At 35.1% G+C, this 17,141-nt stretch overlaps 1 protein-coding gene and 1 pseudogene across 4 annotated transcripts in view; one reads left to right on the plus strand and one right to left on the minus strand.

The window, feature by feature from the left end:
• Positions 1-17,141, plus strand: part of CNTN1 (contactin 1) — a 367,620-nt gene that overhangs the window by 47,075 nt on the left and 303,404 nt on the right. The window lies entirely within an intron of this gene.
• On the minus strand, positions 6,011-7,370 carry LOC101097816 (annotated as a pseudogene).

Here is a 17,141-nt window from a genome sequence, read left to right on the forward strand (position 1 = left end):
TTTCTAATGTCATATATTAGATGTTTTACTGCAAATGATTCATTACTGATTCAATCAATGATTTCTCTACAAGTCTAACTGGATACCACCAAGCATAAGAAAAAAGAGTGGGACAAAGAAGAATCAATCTAAGAAACAATTTAGCAGAAAAGAAAATGCTTTTCTCATAAACAATAGTTTAAAAATTATAGGTACAACATATATTTTTAAAAAATTTTAAATGTTTTTATTTATTATTGAGACAGAGAGAGACAGAGCATGAGCAGGAAAAGGGCAGAGAGAGGGAGAAATAGAATCCGAAGCAGGCTCCAGGCTCTGAGCTGTCAGCACAGAGCCTGACGTGGGGCTCAAACTCACGGACCGTGAGATCATGACCTGAGCTGAAGTCAGACGCTTAATTGACTGATCCACCCAGGTGCCCCTTTACAATATGTATCTTTAATCTATCTTTTCTTGCAGAGTTAAAATTACAATATTTTAAGACTGAAAACAGAACACCTTTTAGGTTCTTATACTTGCTTTTATATCGTAGCATTCTTGACATTAATGAATTGTTTCCATTTAATTCTTTGAATTGTTATTGCAATGATTAACTTGGTGTTCTTATTTATTAGTGCTAACTAAAGAGTACCAATTCTTTATTATGTCTCTGGATTCTATTCCATTTTCTAAGAATTGTCCAGGAACTAAACTATATGATAATTGTATACAGTTGTCCTTTTTAAAAGATTTTAGGTACATTGACATAAATTACTATTTATTGACTTCATACAGTGGACCAGGTATTATAGTAAAGTAGATAGAGTATATTTAAAGTATACAGCCTATATCCCCATTGTCCACCTTTCAAGTTAACCCACTACAACTCAGTGATATTTTTACTGAAAAAATATTTCTTTGTATAATTATGCTTAGTCCAATACATGTGTTTGCAAATATTGGGAGGTATGTTAATATTACTTGAGATATCTATCAAATGAAGGAAATAAAGCATCTTTGGGTAGATAGAAGACAGAATATAAGTTCAGTCTAATACTTTTTTTTTTTTCAATGACCTGGTAGATGCGAGGTCCTGAGTGAATATTGACCAAAATGAATAATTACCTATATATATATATATATATATATAATAGCAATAATAGTAGTTATACACATTAGTTCATTTAATTCTTCCAACAACCCAGGACCCAGCTCTTACTTATGATCACCCATTTTCATGGATAATAAAAATGAAGTTCAGAGGTTACATAACATGACTCAAGTCGTTGGATAGAAGAGCCACAGTTATTATCCAGGTATATATGACCTTGAGTGCTATAATGTACTCCTAATAACTACATATATTTTTCCTAATAACCATATTTTAATATAAACTAAAAGATATGTTAATTGGCCTATGCAAATGTTCAGTAAAATATGAGTTTTCCTGAACTTTAATCAAATTGTGTAAGATATTATGTTGACTTCCTTCTTCTTAGCATGTTACCATTGTTGTAGATGTATTTACTATGTTATCTGATTTGTGCTTCTGGATAATAACAACATAAAAAGTGATTTTAACGGAAAGAAAATTGACGTAAAAATATCCATTTAGTTGTCACATGAAATAGTGTAAGTAAGAATTAGGAGGATCTGAACCTTGGATCGCAAGTAAAGTGTTTTGTGAGTGTTCTGCAAGACAAGCAAACATTTCTACTAAATTTTAATTTGATAAACAAGTGATGTCTTGTAATACAAGTAGTATATGGTGCCAGATGTCACATGATCACTGTTGAGCCAATGGTTCTTGAAATTTGCTTTAATATACAAGTGCTTTGGATTGCAAGCATTGTTCTTGAACAAATTATGCTTGCACACCAAGGTTTTACTGTATATTAGTATGATTGTACAAATAGTAAAAATGAGTTATATAAATGATATTTAGGGAGTGCTTAATATGGGCTGGAGACTAGTATAAACCTAAGCCCTTGCTGTCATTGAGCCTATATTTCACAAAAAATAACGATATATACAGGTAATAGGTATATACACACAGTAATAGGTACTGTGAAGAACTTCAGTAAAGCTGGATAAGGGGGAAAAGAAATGTGGAGAAGAAGGGGCATTGAGGTCTGAGGTGTTGGGGACAGGATATTCACTATTTTATATATTTGGTTAAGGAAGTGTTGAAATGGTCTCAAGAAGGAAGGAGTGATATACTGTGTCAAATGCCCCTATTAGTTCTATGAAAGAGAATTGAGGATTGGCCATTAATTTGTTGGTGCAGCAGACACTGGGGCCTTGACAAGAGCTGTTGCATAGATTGGGAAAAACAAAAGCCTAAATGAACTAGTTCAAGAGTTTGGGAAAAGAAGGGGAGATGGTGTTAACACCTCTTTTGAGCCTTGCTGTAAATGAAAGCAGAAAAATGAAACAGTGGTTGGATGCAGATGTGGATCAAGAGAATTTGTTGTCATTTTTAAGATGGAAAGTTTTTAAAAATCAGGTTTGCATAATATTGGGAACCTTGGTTAGAGAGGAAAAATCAAGGAGGCAAGGGGGGTACAGATTTTGGAGTATTGTCTTTGAGTAGCTAAAAGGTATGGATAGATTCCAAGTATATAAGGAGAGACTAGCTCTAGGTAGGAGTAGGTCAGCGTATGCATATTAACAGAACAAAAGATGTGGTATATGGATACACATGAAAGTAAGTTGGTGGATGCGATATTGGCAATATTTAGGACTTCTCTTTTTTGATTGCATCTTCTTTTTCCCCCAAAGAAATAGAAAGCATAGACATCAGCTGAGTGTCAGAAAAAAAAAAAAAATGCAAGCGGGGGGAGCCAAGTGCGAAAACTCAAGACAATTCAGTTTGGTGAAAGAGGATTATAAAGAAAAAATGTTTATTTTGAGGATGTTATGTTTGAGGTTCTGTGGGTCATTCAAGAAGACAGGATATGCAATCTTTTTGCTCAGTCAGGAGATGAAATCTAGAAACAGTTTTGAATATTAGTGGCACAGTTATGGTAATTTAAACCATGATGTAAAAGATATGGCCAGGAAGAACTAGCAAAGTGAAGAGAGGAGCCAAGGTCATAATTAAAGAATTTTATTATTTATTTAAGTAAGGGAAGCGATGCCAGCAATGGAGAAAGGAAGCAGAAAGGGACAAAGAAAAGTAAGATATAAAATAGCAATAATAGTTAGAGAGTGTTCGGTTTTTCTTATTTTTAATATTTATTTATTTTCTTTAGTTTTTTAACAGTTTATTCATTTATAGAGAGAAAGAGACAGAGTGAGAGCAGGGGAGGAGCAGAGAGAGAGGGAGACACAAAATCCGAAGCAGGCTCCTGGCTCTGAACTGTCAGCACACTGCCTGACATAGGGCTGCAACACATGAACCGCAAAATCATGACCTGAGCCGAAGTCTGACGCTCAACTGACTGAGCCACCCAGTCTCCCCTCTTTTTTTTTATTTTTAAGTTTATTTACTTATTTTGAGAGAGAGCTAATGCAAGTGGAGGAGAGTCAGAGAGAGAGAGAGAGATAGAGAGAGAGAGAGACACTCACAAGCCGACTCATGCTGCAAGCATAGCCCAATTCATACCTTGAACTCAGGAACCGCAGTATCATGACCTGAGCTGAAACCAAGAGTCAGTTGCTTAAAAGACTGAGCCACCAAGGTGCCCCTGTAAATGTCATCTAATAGGATGAAGACTATAAAAAGACCATTACATTTTGATTATTAGGAAGTTATTGATTACCTAACCTAAGAGTGGGTGATTTTGAAGCTATAATACAGGAACTGAAGTTTCAAGATATTTGATTATGATAGTGAAAGGAAACATCATGAGAGGTTAGTAGTTCTAAAGTGAGGTGGACCAGGGGCGCCTGAATGGCTCACCCAGTTAAGTGTCTGACTCTTGGTTTTGGAGCAGGTCATGATCTCACTGGCGTGCCTCAGTGGCAGTGTGGATCCTGCTTGGGATTCTCTCTCTCTCTCTGCTCCTACCCCACTCACGTGTGCATGAGTGAGTGTGCATTCTCTCTTTCTGTGTGTCTCAAAATAAACAAACTTAAAAAAAATAAAGTGAGGTAGACAAAGGGAACTTTTATGTTTTAATAAATTTTACAAAGTATCTTCTCTGTGCCAGACACTATTCCAGGTATCCTTAAACAAAGTGGACATTGTGAACAAATTTGACAAAAATCCCAGTCCTCACTATCTTATATTCTAGTTTAGGTGGCTTCTTTTAGCCTAGAAAGCATTGAGCATTTAAAATTTTCATATCAGGAGAAAGTCAAAGAAAAGACGAAAATAAACAGTGTGATTCTAGGGCACGGAAGAGCCAAAGGAAGTGCGTGGGGTCACTTGATGTCACAAGAAAAAAACATGATAAGATAGAAAACAGGCCTCCTTAATTTTCAGTTTATGGCATTTACATGTACGAGGATTTTGTACAAAAACGTGGTGGTTCAGTCAAAAGAAGAATATAATAGTTTTGAGAAGACTGTGGTGGTCTATATCCAAAACGTAACAAGCTATATGAGCGAAGGAAATAACCTTGAGAAACCATAGCTTCCTCACGTGTAAGAGTTCTATGTTCTTTCAGAAGGTGGTGTTGCGTTGGTCAAATGGGATTGTATATTCTCTAAAAAACCTTATAAATCAAAGATCTTTTTATAAGAAAATGATAATTGGTAAGGCATATCTGCAAAATCTTGTGACCTATTTTTTGTAATTCTTAAAATCCAGCTTTTTATAATCATTTTTAATTTTTATTTATCTGAATATTTATCTGAATATGTTTAGAGTGAAACTACATCTTTTTATTTCACATTTAAAATTTTGTATTTGTAAAATACATTTATGAGACCCCCTGATTGTCTTTTATGAGTAAGTTAACAAAATATAGAATATATAATTTCCTTTGACCACTGTGCACTAACGCAAGAACAAAGACTTTAGTATGCCCTGTGTGATCACATGTTTATAATAGATGAGGCTTGGCTTACAATGACTGCTTTGTTTGATGTTTATTAGCCCATGCCTTAGTGCAATTGAACTTGTCCTAAATTCACTGTTTCAGAGCTACGTGTGTAGCACATTCATTGTCCTATGAATGATGCTCTCTTGCTTCAGTCAAAAGACAATAACTTTAGGACTTTTCAGATTCTTTTCATTACACAGTCTAGAAACTCCTGTTAAAATATTGAAATGTGTAAAACAATGAAATATTTCAAATGGCAGACACTTTATGTGATATGATTTTGAAAAAATATTTAACTATGTTATCTGCATGGGATCAGCTTTGTCTTTCATCCCCCATCTAGGTGCTAGTTTTAATGAGTGAGATCCAAGTATAGATTTCAATTTGTGGTCGTTTTATTTAATCCCAGATAGGACAATTTCATGGTACATTAAATTGCTTATAATTGTAATCTCTATTCCCAGGAGTTTCCAATAATTTTGAAGACTATTACTTAATGCTTTCAAATGATATCATAAAAGTTAAAGACTAAAAATTTGAAGTCTACAGAATTTTAAAGTCTACAGTGCTTTAGAATCTTTTTATATGTGCATACCATATGATTTATAAAAGTAATAGTTCTGTATTTCCCCTTATTCTCTCTACATTACTAAATCAAACAGATAAGTAATCAAAGTACTAAGGTAAAGAGGATATCGCATTCATCCATTTTTTGTTCTCATTAAACTTTTGTTTTAATGGGTCTCAAAATTCTGTGACAGATTTTTGTTCAAGTTGTTTCCATTAAAAAGTACTGATTTTAAAAAAATAATGGCTTAAAACTGCTACACACACACACACACACACACACACACACACACATATGCATGCACAAATGGTCCACAAAACATTCTCCTTTTCCTTCTTAAAGTTTTATGATGCATTGTTATCATTAACAAATCTTTTACTATTAAACTTAGATGGCCAATTGGCACAAGTAGTTCTGAGACCATTCTTCCACCATGGATTAAGACTGGGGTGACAGGCATTGGGGATGATATTCACACGGCCTTCTCAGCTTTCTGGGCAGATTTGGTGACCTTGCCAGCTCAGCTGCCTTCTTGTCCACTGCTTTGATGACACCCATAGCAACTGTCTGTTTCATGTCATGAACAGCACAATGGCCCAGATGATGACAGTCAGAGAAGATCTCAACACACATAGGCTTGCCAGGAACCATATCAATGATGGCGGTACTACCACATTTGAAGAACTTGAGACCATCTTCCAGTTTTTTTCCAGGATGATGATCAATCTTCTGCTTCAACTCAGCACACTTATAAGCAATATGAGCTGTGGGACAGTCCTGCACAGGTGCATATTCAGCACTGATTTGGTCTGGATGGTTGAGGATAAATATCTGAACTGGGGAGCCAGGTGCTGCCATCAGTGGGTCATTTTTGCTATCACCAGTCACATTGCCACAACAAACATCTTTGACAAATAACGTTCTTGACATTGAAGCCCACATTGTCCCTAGGAAGAGCCTCCCTCAAAGCCCACTGTGTATTTCAATAGATTTTACTTCTGTTGTAACATCGACTGGAGCAAAGGTGACCATCGTGCTAGTCTTCACTCAGCCCACAGAGACAGTACCAATACCACCGATTTGTAGATGTCCTGAAAGGGTAGACACAAGTGCTTGTCAGTTGGATGAGTTGGTGACAGAATGCAATCCAGAGCTTCAAGCAGTTGTGGTTCCACTGATATTGCCATCTTTACGGGTGGCTTTCCATCCCTCGAACCAAGGCGTGTTAGCACTTGGCTCCAGCATGTTGTCACCATTCCAACCAGAAATTGGCACAAATGCTACTGTGTCAGGGTTGTAGCCAATTTTCTTAATTAGGTGCTGACTTCCTTAACAATTTCCTTGTATCTCTTCTGTCTGTAGGGTGTCTCAGTGGAATCCACTTTGTTAACACCAACATTTAGTTGTTTTACACCCAGTGTGTAAGCCAGCAAGGCATGCTCACAGGTTGGCCCATTCTTGGAGACACCTGCTTCAAATTCACCAACACCAGCAGCAGCAATCAGAAGAGCACAGTCAGCCTGAGATGTGCCTGTAATCATGTTTTTGAAAAAGTTTCTGTGTCCTGGGACATCAATGATGATGTCGGTCTCGATGTTGCTGGTCTCGAATTTCCACGGGGAGATATCACTGGTGATACCACATTCGCATTCAGTTTTCAGTTTATCCAAGACCCAGGCATACTTGAAGGAGCTCTTTCCCATCTCGGCAGCCTCCTTCTCAAATTTTTTGATAGTTCTTTTGTCGATCCCACCTTGAGCAGTAGAGCTAGCCTTGCTCGAATCTACATGTCCAATGACAATGATGTTGATATGAGTCTTTTCCTTTCCCATTTTGGTTTAGGTTTAGCAGGGGTTTTTACAACATCTGTGTTCTGGTGGCAAACCCATTGCAAAAAAAGTCAATCCATTTATTTTGTGATTAGAACTGAAGTTCAGAAATACTCTCTGACTGCCCAATCCACATGGTTGGCATAGAGAGCCTAGAATCTCCTCATTGCTGTGCTAGATGTCATTGCCCTTGGTGGCTTTCATAAAGTATCTGCAAATATGGTGGTGGTGGGGGTCGTGAAGAACCTGCAATAAACTAATTGTTCCTGTGCAAGGACCTACAAACCATGTGACTACCTTGAGGCACTAGTGATTTCTGACCAATTCCCACTTAAAAAAGTGGAGAGAAGAAAACTTTACTCTTCTCAACTTGCCTCCTTCCTCTTCATCATCTTCAATATTTGTTGCTTTCTTAACTTTCTAAATATACTGCTGTTAGAAAAGGTGGAAAATACTGAAGAAAATTGCAATTACCCATAGCTCCATAACTGAGAATAGTTACTCCGAATACTTTGCTATCTTACCATTTTTTGGTATATTATTTATAATAAATATTATACTTAAGGAAGTATAGGAATAAATATTTATAATAAAATTATAAATATTTATAATATAATAAATAATTTTTATTAATTAATTTATAATAAATATTATACTTTAGGAAGTATTTAGGAATACTTTAGGAAGATGAGATCACTTATTTTATACTATTTTGTAGTACTATTTTATACTATTTTATACTATTTTGTAGGATGTGGGAGGGTGCCTGGAGTAATATCAGCTATCCTCACATATTATTCAAGATTATGATTTTTGTTGTCATATCACATTCTAACATAAAGATATATTATAATTTATGTAATCTCCTATGGTCGGGAATTTATATTATTTTTAATTTTTTGCTGTTATAAAAGAGCCACATTTTTTAGACCTTTTCTTTATATTGTCAAGTTGCCTTCAGGGAGTTATCAGCTGATAACAAATATGAAAATACTTTCTTGTATGTTTCATAATATAGGGTACACTACGTTAGAGATAGAAATATAGGCATTGGGGTGGAAGTATGTTGTACATCTATATATACAGGTGTGTGTATATTGTGCATGTATATGTATATATGTATATATAAGCAAGAATAATATATCACCTTTGTTTTTTAATATTATTAAATATGTGTAAAGTTAAATATTTTTCATATGTTACTGGCTATCTATACATCTTCTTCTGAATTTCTCAACCATGAGAATTGCCCACTTTTTTCTTTTGAGCGATAATTTGTAACAGTTATTTATGTTTTAATATTTTCTCTCTATTAATTATTTTGCAAATTTTCACCAGGTTTTCAATATATTTAGAGTTTTGGTTTTACTTAATCTACCTATTTTTGCTTTGATTTGAAGTGCCATAATTATCACATTTAATGTTAGGTTTGTTTATTGCCTCTATTAAAAAATTCTATTTCTGTTTTTAGTATCATTCTTCATGCTATTATGCTTTATAATTTTTTTTTGGCTTTACAATATGACTTAATACTTAAAATTTTTTTTTAATGTTTATTCATTGTTTCGAGAGAGAGAGATGGAGCATGAGCAGAGGAGGGACAGAGAGAGAGGGAGACACAGAATCTGAAGCAGGCTCCAGGCTCCAAGCTGTCAGCACAGAGCCTGACATAGAGCTCCAACTCATGAACCACAAGATCATGATCTGAGCCAAAGTCAGATGTTTGACCAACTGAGCCACCCAGGTGCCCCATGACCTAATACTTTTAACACAACCACAGCTTCATCAATTCGGTAAATTAAAAAAAAAGAAAATACAGGGTTAGTCTTATCATTTATTCTTACAGAAAAAAAAATATTTATTTTCTTATTTCCTAAAGAAAATTATCTGGGAAAAAACAAGTTACACCAAGTTTGTATGTTGAGAAGAATGAACAGTGAGTGTAGAAAGAAACTGTCGACCCAAGAAGACAAGGGGAGATTTGCTGAAGTGATGCTGGTAGGGTAGAGGGATGGGATCTTATGTACAAGTGGCGGCTGTGGTTTTGTAGAATAACACTTACATGGTGTTTATTCAGTAAGGATGGAATGAGGAAAGACATGTTCACAGTTGTAGGAGAGAACAATAAGTATGAACTTGTAATCTAGGACAGTGGGAGACTAAATAGTCTGGTTTAACAGCTCTTTTGAGGATACTGTTTATGAATGTAAGGCAAAACCATTCAGTATGATTCTATGCTGTGATTTGTTTTTCTAGCCATGTTCAGATACATAGATGTGGGCATAGAATAGATGGAATTGATTTTAACTAGGGTTGGATTTATTCAAGAATAGAATAAAGCAAGAAAGGGGCAAGAAAGTTGGAGTTTTATATAGTGGAGTGATTTCAGTGATGTACCATAAAATTTATGATGAGAAAGGAAAGTGGTGAAGGCAAGAGTTGGGAGTGAAATATAGGAAACAAGTGGTAAATCCATGGATTGTAGGTCCTGCTGGGATAAGAGAGTTATTGGAGTCAGGGTACTTAGAGGTAGTGAACTGGTAAGAAAGGAGGAGGAGTAGTCAGGGCATGTGGTGTTAGAAATTGAGATTATGGAGGGGTTTTCTTCTTTTTTTAAATGTTTGTTTATTTCTGAGAGAGAGAGAGAGAGAGAGAGAGAGAGAGAGAGAGAGACAAGCAGGGGCAGGAGAGAGAGAGGGAGACACAGAATCTGTAGCAGTCTCCAGCCTCTGCGCTGTCAGCACAGAGCCAAATGTGGGGCCTAAACCACAAACCATGAGACCATGACCTGAGCCAAAGTCGAACTCTTAACTGACTAAGCCACCCAGTGGGAGGAGTTTTCTTATGGATATGACCAGAGGAGCTGAGTTAGTGTTGATGACAAGATCACTGAATGAGGTTGAGATGAGATTAGTGTTGGAGGTTTTTACAGTAAATTAAGATTTCTGAGAACTGGGTAGGTGACTGCACCAAGAAGAGGTACTCTATCAAAATTGAGGGTTAATATGGAGAGCTCATGTACTAGATGTTCCTCATGCCTAGAACATTTTCCACCAGACCACTGCCCCCCATAGTTTGTTCCTTCTCATTAATTTGGTCTTTGCCTAAGTATCACCTCCTTCAAGAGGCTTTGCCCATCATCCAATCTAAAATCATCCCTAAGGCATGCTCTACTTTGTGTTTTATTGGTTTTATATTTTAAACCCATTTATAACTAACTGAAACTAACTTGTTTATTTATTTGTTTTCATACACTGGTCCTCTTATAGAATACAAATATTTTGAAAACAGTGATTTTTGCATATCTTGTTTGTGGCAGATTTCCCCAACTTATGATTACTGACACGTAGTAGTCAGTCAATAACTCAATGTTGAATGAATGAATGAACATTTATAGGGTTCAATATCATCTCCCACTTTCCTGTGACTTCTTCCAAAATCCAAATATACTTTCTAAAGGAATTTTCCAACTCAGAGTATTCATTCATCTTATAAGAATTGCTATTCACAACCTTCTCCTCACAAAAGGTGAATTAGTAACACAAGTAAGAAGAAGGTATAAAGTTGTTTTGTTTGCCTTATGATAGTTATTAGTTAGGACTCAAAGATGTTGTCACTCATTACTTCCAGAAATTCTTACCAGCAGAATAATGAAGTATAGTTATATCTCCTGATTTATTGGTTTCAACCATCACTTTTCCTGTTATGATCAGCCAATAGTCAGCTTTTCACAGATTAGCACCCACGACTGTAAAATTGAATCTCTCCTATGTGTGACCATAACCTTTGCTTGCTTTTTTTGAAAAAGATTAAAGATAAATTGACAATCTTGTTAATCAGTAAAAAAGTAAAAATAGAACAATTTATATTCAGTTTTTTATATTAAAAATCTTTATATTTTTGTGCTAAATACAAAGTACTAGAGATCAATTTATGTTCTTATATTTTGTCAATAAGTAGAAAGGTTATATAATTAGTTAACATGCTATTTAGTTTATATGTAGAAAACTATATATAGCATGGTTATAGTAGAATGAGTCCTTGGTGTTGTCAAGGATTAATTAAGATAACAAATGTAAATTAGTTTCCCCTTTTTTTCTTTCTAACAGACCAGATATGTGTTATTCATCTTCTTAGACAAAATAAAACTATCTACCTTAATTTGATGCCCAAGGCAAGAAATTTTTTCCACATTGTAGATGGTTATTATGAAGCATGATTCTAATTGTCGCTGCTCTATTTTTATGAAGTACCATTCTGTAATCACATCAGTGATTTAATGTTTCTAATCATTTACATTTTTAAGCCTCTGGTATTATGAATATTTTACACAGTAGTTGATTTATGTTTGTGTATTCAGTATATTTCAAGTTTAAGACAAAATGTTCTTTTGTGTTTTGAGAATTTTCAAGGCAACTTAGAAATCTACCATTTTAAATTCTGCCGTTTAATGAGCACTAAAAATGAAAGGCCCTGTATCAGCCAGATTGGGCTGCCACAACATAATACATTAAGCTAGATGGTTTAAACAACAGAAATTTATTTGTCACAGTTCTGGATGCTGGGAAGTCCACGATCATGGCTGGGTTCTGGTGAGAATTCTCTTCCTACATTGCAGATGGCCATTTCTCATTGTGTCCTCACATGGTACAGAGAGGAGAGAGCAAACTCTATAGTGTCTGTTTTTATAAGAACTTTATAAGAAGGCTCCTCTCTTATGATGTCATTTAAACCTAATTATCTCCCAAAGCCCCATCTTCAAATACAATCACTTTTGGAGTTGGAGCTTCAACATATGAAATTGAAGAGGTACAATTCAGTCCATAGCAGACTTTGAGCTAAAAAATACACACAACGTTTTTGAAGTAAAAATCAGATACAGTATAATTGCAAGAGGTTACCATCATTTAGATTTTCTGTTGGAATGTAGCCCTCTGTAGCTGCTTCAAAATTGTGTTTTATATACATTATAAAACATTTATGGACACTCTGCATTATAAAAATTTACATCCAAGTAGACTATGGGACCTGGTTCTTTTTTGTTTTATTTTGTGTGTATTATGAAAAATTTCTTAAATGTTCAAAACTAGACAGAAAAGTCTAATGAATTCTTAATGCACCCATGACCCAGTTTCAGCAGTTACCAACTCAAGGTGAATCTGTTTTTTTTCCCCTTACCTCACCCACTGTATATAACTTGCCTCCAGTCTGGAATCAACCATTTCCTCCAAGTTCTTTGATTCATTTAGTCTTCAGTTTTGTTGTTAATGGATCTCTTATGGTTGCTTATTGGGTTTTTCATTCATTTGTTTTGTTGAAAGAGTAAGAAAAATGTTTTGATTTTGAACATCAAATATATTATGAGTTCATACTGATTTTTGCAATTAAAACTCAAGGCTTCAGGAAGTTTAGTTAATTTCTTCCAGAAACTAGAAATCTCAAGTAGATTCTCTTGCTCAACTTATCCATAAACCCCAGTGGGTGTTTCTAGACAGACGAATGATATGGTAGAACAAGATACATGGGGAACAAGATGAGAAGATAAGTTGCAGAGTGGGGATGAAATCCAAAATGACAGATATTTTAAAAGTAGGACCCATTAAACTTGGTGACCGATCAGATGGGTCTGAAATTAGGCAAAATCATGATTGCCACATTTTAGACATGAGTCATTGTGTGGGTAGCTGTTCTTTTTAATCAAGTGGAAATATAGAGACAGAAGTGGATGTCAGAGGGTGGGAGATGTTGAATTTGTTTTGGAAGGGGCCAAAGGGTCCATGGGAAATTTCCAAGTATTATGTCCAGTAGATAATTGAAAACAGGAATGTGGACTTTAGAAGAGATATTGGTAGTGGAAGTAGATTTGAGAATCATATATTAATAGTAATGAAAACCAGAGTGGGTAACATTTCTCAAGGAGAGTTAGTAGAATAAAGAGAAAACAAAAATGATCAGGATAAAAAAAAATTAAGAATTTTATATGCCTTATTCAAAATTCTTTTGCCATGTAAAACATGTCTGTGTTTTATAAAGTTATTTTAAAGGAACCAAATGTAACAAATCAAAAAATGATACATTTTTAACATACCCAATAAGGGTATTTGAAAATTTCCAATTTAATTTATATTCTATCTACTCTGGTAATTATTAGTAGTCAAATGGTACTATGACATAAAATTTTTACTCTTCAATTATTTCTTTATAATGGAATTGCCTTATTTTATTTTTAGTATCCATTATTCTTATGTTACTTAAAAACCGCTTGGAAAGTTATCAAACTGAGGTAATTCTCCATCCACTTTTTTGATTTTTTTTCTAAGTGAAAATATCTTTTAAGTGTTTTTATTTGAATTGACTTTTCTAACCTAATAAAAATTGAAAGGATCATATATTAATGATTCTGCAGTCTTTGAATTCATGTTCCTAAAAGTGAAAATCTTAATCTAAGAAATTATTTTGTTGCAATATCTCAGTTTGTTAGCTTATACCTCTATGGACAGATCACAATAATTTAAAACTTAATTTTATTTCCAGTAGAAATGGAGATTGGCTTTACAATCCTACTTTACATTATTATTATATTTTGTTATCTTTTAAAATTCTTCATGGCATTTGTGTTGCAGTTTATCATTTATATATTATTTATAGTTGTCATGTTAGTTAATTCTTACAACTCTGTGACGTGGGTATTAGTAATGCCGTTTTAGGGAAAAGGATATCTCATATCAGAATTCATTGTCATACAGCTTGTAAAGATTGCGCGGGCCTTCAACTCAGCTCCTCCTCCTCTATATCCAGGGTTCTTTGACCATACTTGAGCAATTGCAAAATGATACCCTATTTTTTTTTTAAAGCATTTGCTGTATGCCTCTACAAGCCCCTTGGGAGCGCGCTGTAAGTTAGGAGATTATATCCTTTATAGACAATGGCTAGGCCTGACTAATTCCACACCCCACCCTTCCCCCAATTTTTTTTTAAACTAGGTATGAGGGTCTCCTATGAAACTGAAACAAATACTACATTTTTGGGATCATAACAAAGAAAGGTTATTTTCATCTCTAACAGTTTCTGGCTGGTCACAGTGTTCCATGCCACAGAAAAGCCTGAATGATTTCTTTAAAGAAAGCACTGAAGCCAAGAATTAGCATTCTTTCTGGCTGAACTGCAATTGCACACAGGTTGGCTTCTCAATTTTGCAGCAGTGTTTCATTAGGTCAGCTGAAAGGCTGCCCCCTCTGCTCTAAAGCAAAATGGTAAACGTGGACAAGGAAAGGGAGCTGGAGCAAGAAAGTATCTCTCAAATTTCTGAAATTTTAAATAATTGAAACCTTAATGCTTATTGCAATCAAGGACTATTTGTTTTTATGTTATTGTACATAAGCACCTGTTTTTTTGGTCTTTTTGTTTGGTTTTGTTTTGTTTGCTTGTTGGTTTTGTTTTGTTTTATGTAACTACTCGAGCTCTGGTGGTCTTCCCTAAAGCAGTGTGCAGTGAGGATCAGTGTGAGCCATGCCTCTAGAAGCAGCATCAGCAAAGGGTCTGACAGAGTACAGGTGCTTTCTAGTTGTAAATAATTATTATAAATTATAAAGTTATACTATAGTGTTTCTGTATTGAAGTATAAAGAATTTATTATTATTTGTGGATTCAAAATGCTTAAAAAAACCTTCATAGGTGGGATAACGTCATCAAGGTGACATTAAATAGTTATAATAATATATTTACCTGAAGCACATGAGTAATTTGATTATTATTAAGAAGGCGAGAAGACTAGCACTCTATTAAATTGGATCTCCTTAAAATTCTTTTGGAAATAGCAGAATATAAAGTGCATCTCATGAGTGTCCATGGCCAACAATTAAAATTCTATTTATAAGTATGGAAAAATAATAAAAGTATAGATTTAGTGTTTAATGATATGTATACTGACATTGATGACTTGAACAACTGTAGCTATTCTACAATAAACCAGTGCAAGATAAACAAACGGCAGGTGTGAGGACTTATTTAGCTAGATATAGTATATAATATCTTTTCTTTACTTAAATTTTTAATATTCTGTTCATCGGGGATTTTTGCTTTAATTTTGATGTTTTAGAATATTCTGTTAAAATATTATTTATCTTGGGGTGCTTGGGTGGCTCAATAGGTTAAGCATCTGACTTTGGCTCAGGTCATGATCTCACAGTTCATGAGTTCGAGTCTGGCGTTGGGCTCTGCTGACAGCTCCAAGCCTGGAGCCTGCTTTGGATTCAGTGTCTTCCTCTCTCTCTGCCCCTTCCCTGCTCATGCTCTGTCTTTCTCTCTCAAAAATAAATAAACCATTTAAAAATAATATTACTTGTCTTGATTACTGAATTTGGGGAGGTTCCTCTTAAATTTTTCCCTTCTGACAAGTGCCTTACTGTTATCATCATGGGCTTGGCCCTGGATTGTGTTTAGATATTTTAAGGCAATAATAAATTGCACTGCTTGTGGAACTATACCTATATTTTACCCATTATCTTCACTAGTTGCTTGTAATATCTCTTTGAGACAATGTTATTAGGGAAAAAAAGAGAGTTACATATTGAGGGGAGAAAACACAGGGCTTCAGGACTGTATTGTTGAGAAGTAAGAAGAGAGCTTTTAGATCCTTTTGCATTCTGGTACAATGTTATTTCTAGAGGTCATGAAATTGAAACTATACTCCCATCAAGTTTGAAGGCACTGTGTGGCCTTAGTTATGCCAGGCTTTGTATTTCAATAAATACTACCAAAAACTTCTGTATGAAGCAATCAGGTTATTTGAGCCCCTCAAAGGATGCCAATTTTACCTGGAGAGAGGGTCCCTTGTATAACAGATTGGTGGTCTTCAAAATCCCTGTTATTCTAGAGAGACAAATACACTAAGTTGGCCATCTGGAAAAAGAATAGCTCTCAGGACCAGTGTTTGATTCAGAAAATTTTCAGAGGAAGTAATTAAGATCCTTTTAAGCTTATTCTAAAGACCAGTTTAGGTGTTGTATTATTTAAAACTGGAAATAACACTTGTGCCAGAAAAATTAAATTTATACATAAAAAGTATATAAAAATGAATGAGCCTGGGTGGCTCAGCTGGTTAAATGTCCCAAGTCTTGATTTTGGCTCAGGCTCAGTCATGATCTCGTGGCTCACAGGTTCAAGCCCTGTGTTGGGCTCCAGGTTGACGGTGCAGAGCCTGCTTGGGATTCTCTCTCTCTCACTCTCTCTGTCTCTGCCCCACCCCTTCTCTGTCTAAAAATAAATAAATAACCTTAAAAAAAAAAAACCCAAATTTTTCTACCTCAAAATTTTAAGTATTGCCTTTTTAAACTATCTGTGTATATATCAGAGCTTTGGATATTTAGGCCATGAAAACAATGTTTAAAGGGTGTCTGTACAGACACGTAGGTGGCTCAGTTAAGCATGTGACTTCAGCTCAGGTCATGAACTTGTGGTTCCTGAGTTCAAGCCCTGCATCAGGCTCTGTGCTGACAGTTTGGAGCCTGGAGCCTGCTTCAGATTCTGTGTCTCCTTCTCTCTCCCCTCTCCTCACTCACACTCTGTCTTTGTGTCTCTCTCTCTCAAAAATAAACATTAAAAAAAAAAAGGTGTCTGTATAGTTAATATCGATTTCCATATTAAGGTTGAAATTGTAATTTTAGTGGTTAGATGCTGCCATAAGGAGTACAGAAGGCTTAAGAGATAACATATAATTAACAAAAATATAATCACAAGAATTGCTCAAATGTGTGTATAAAAATGATGATCAGA

This window comes from Felis catus, chromosome B4 (assembly GCF_018350175.1).
Source record: "Felis catus isolate Fca126 chromosome B4, F.catus_Fca126_mat1.0, whole genome shotgun sequence".
In the NCBI taxonomy this organism is placed as follows: domain Eukaryota; kingdom Metazoa; phylum Chordata; class Mammalia; order Carnivora; family Felidae; genus Felis; species Felis catus.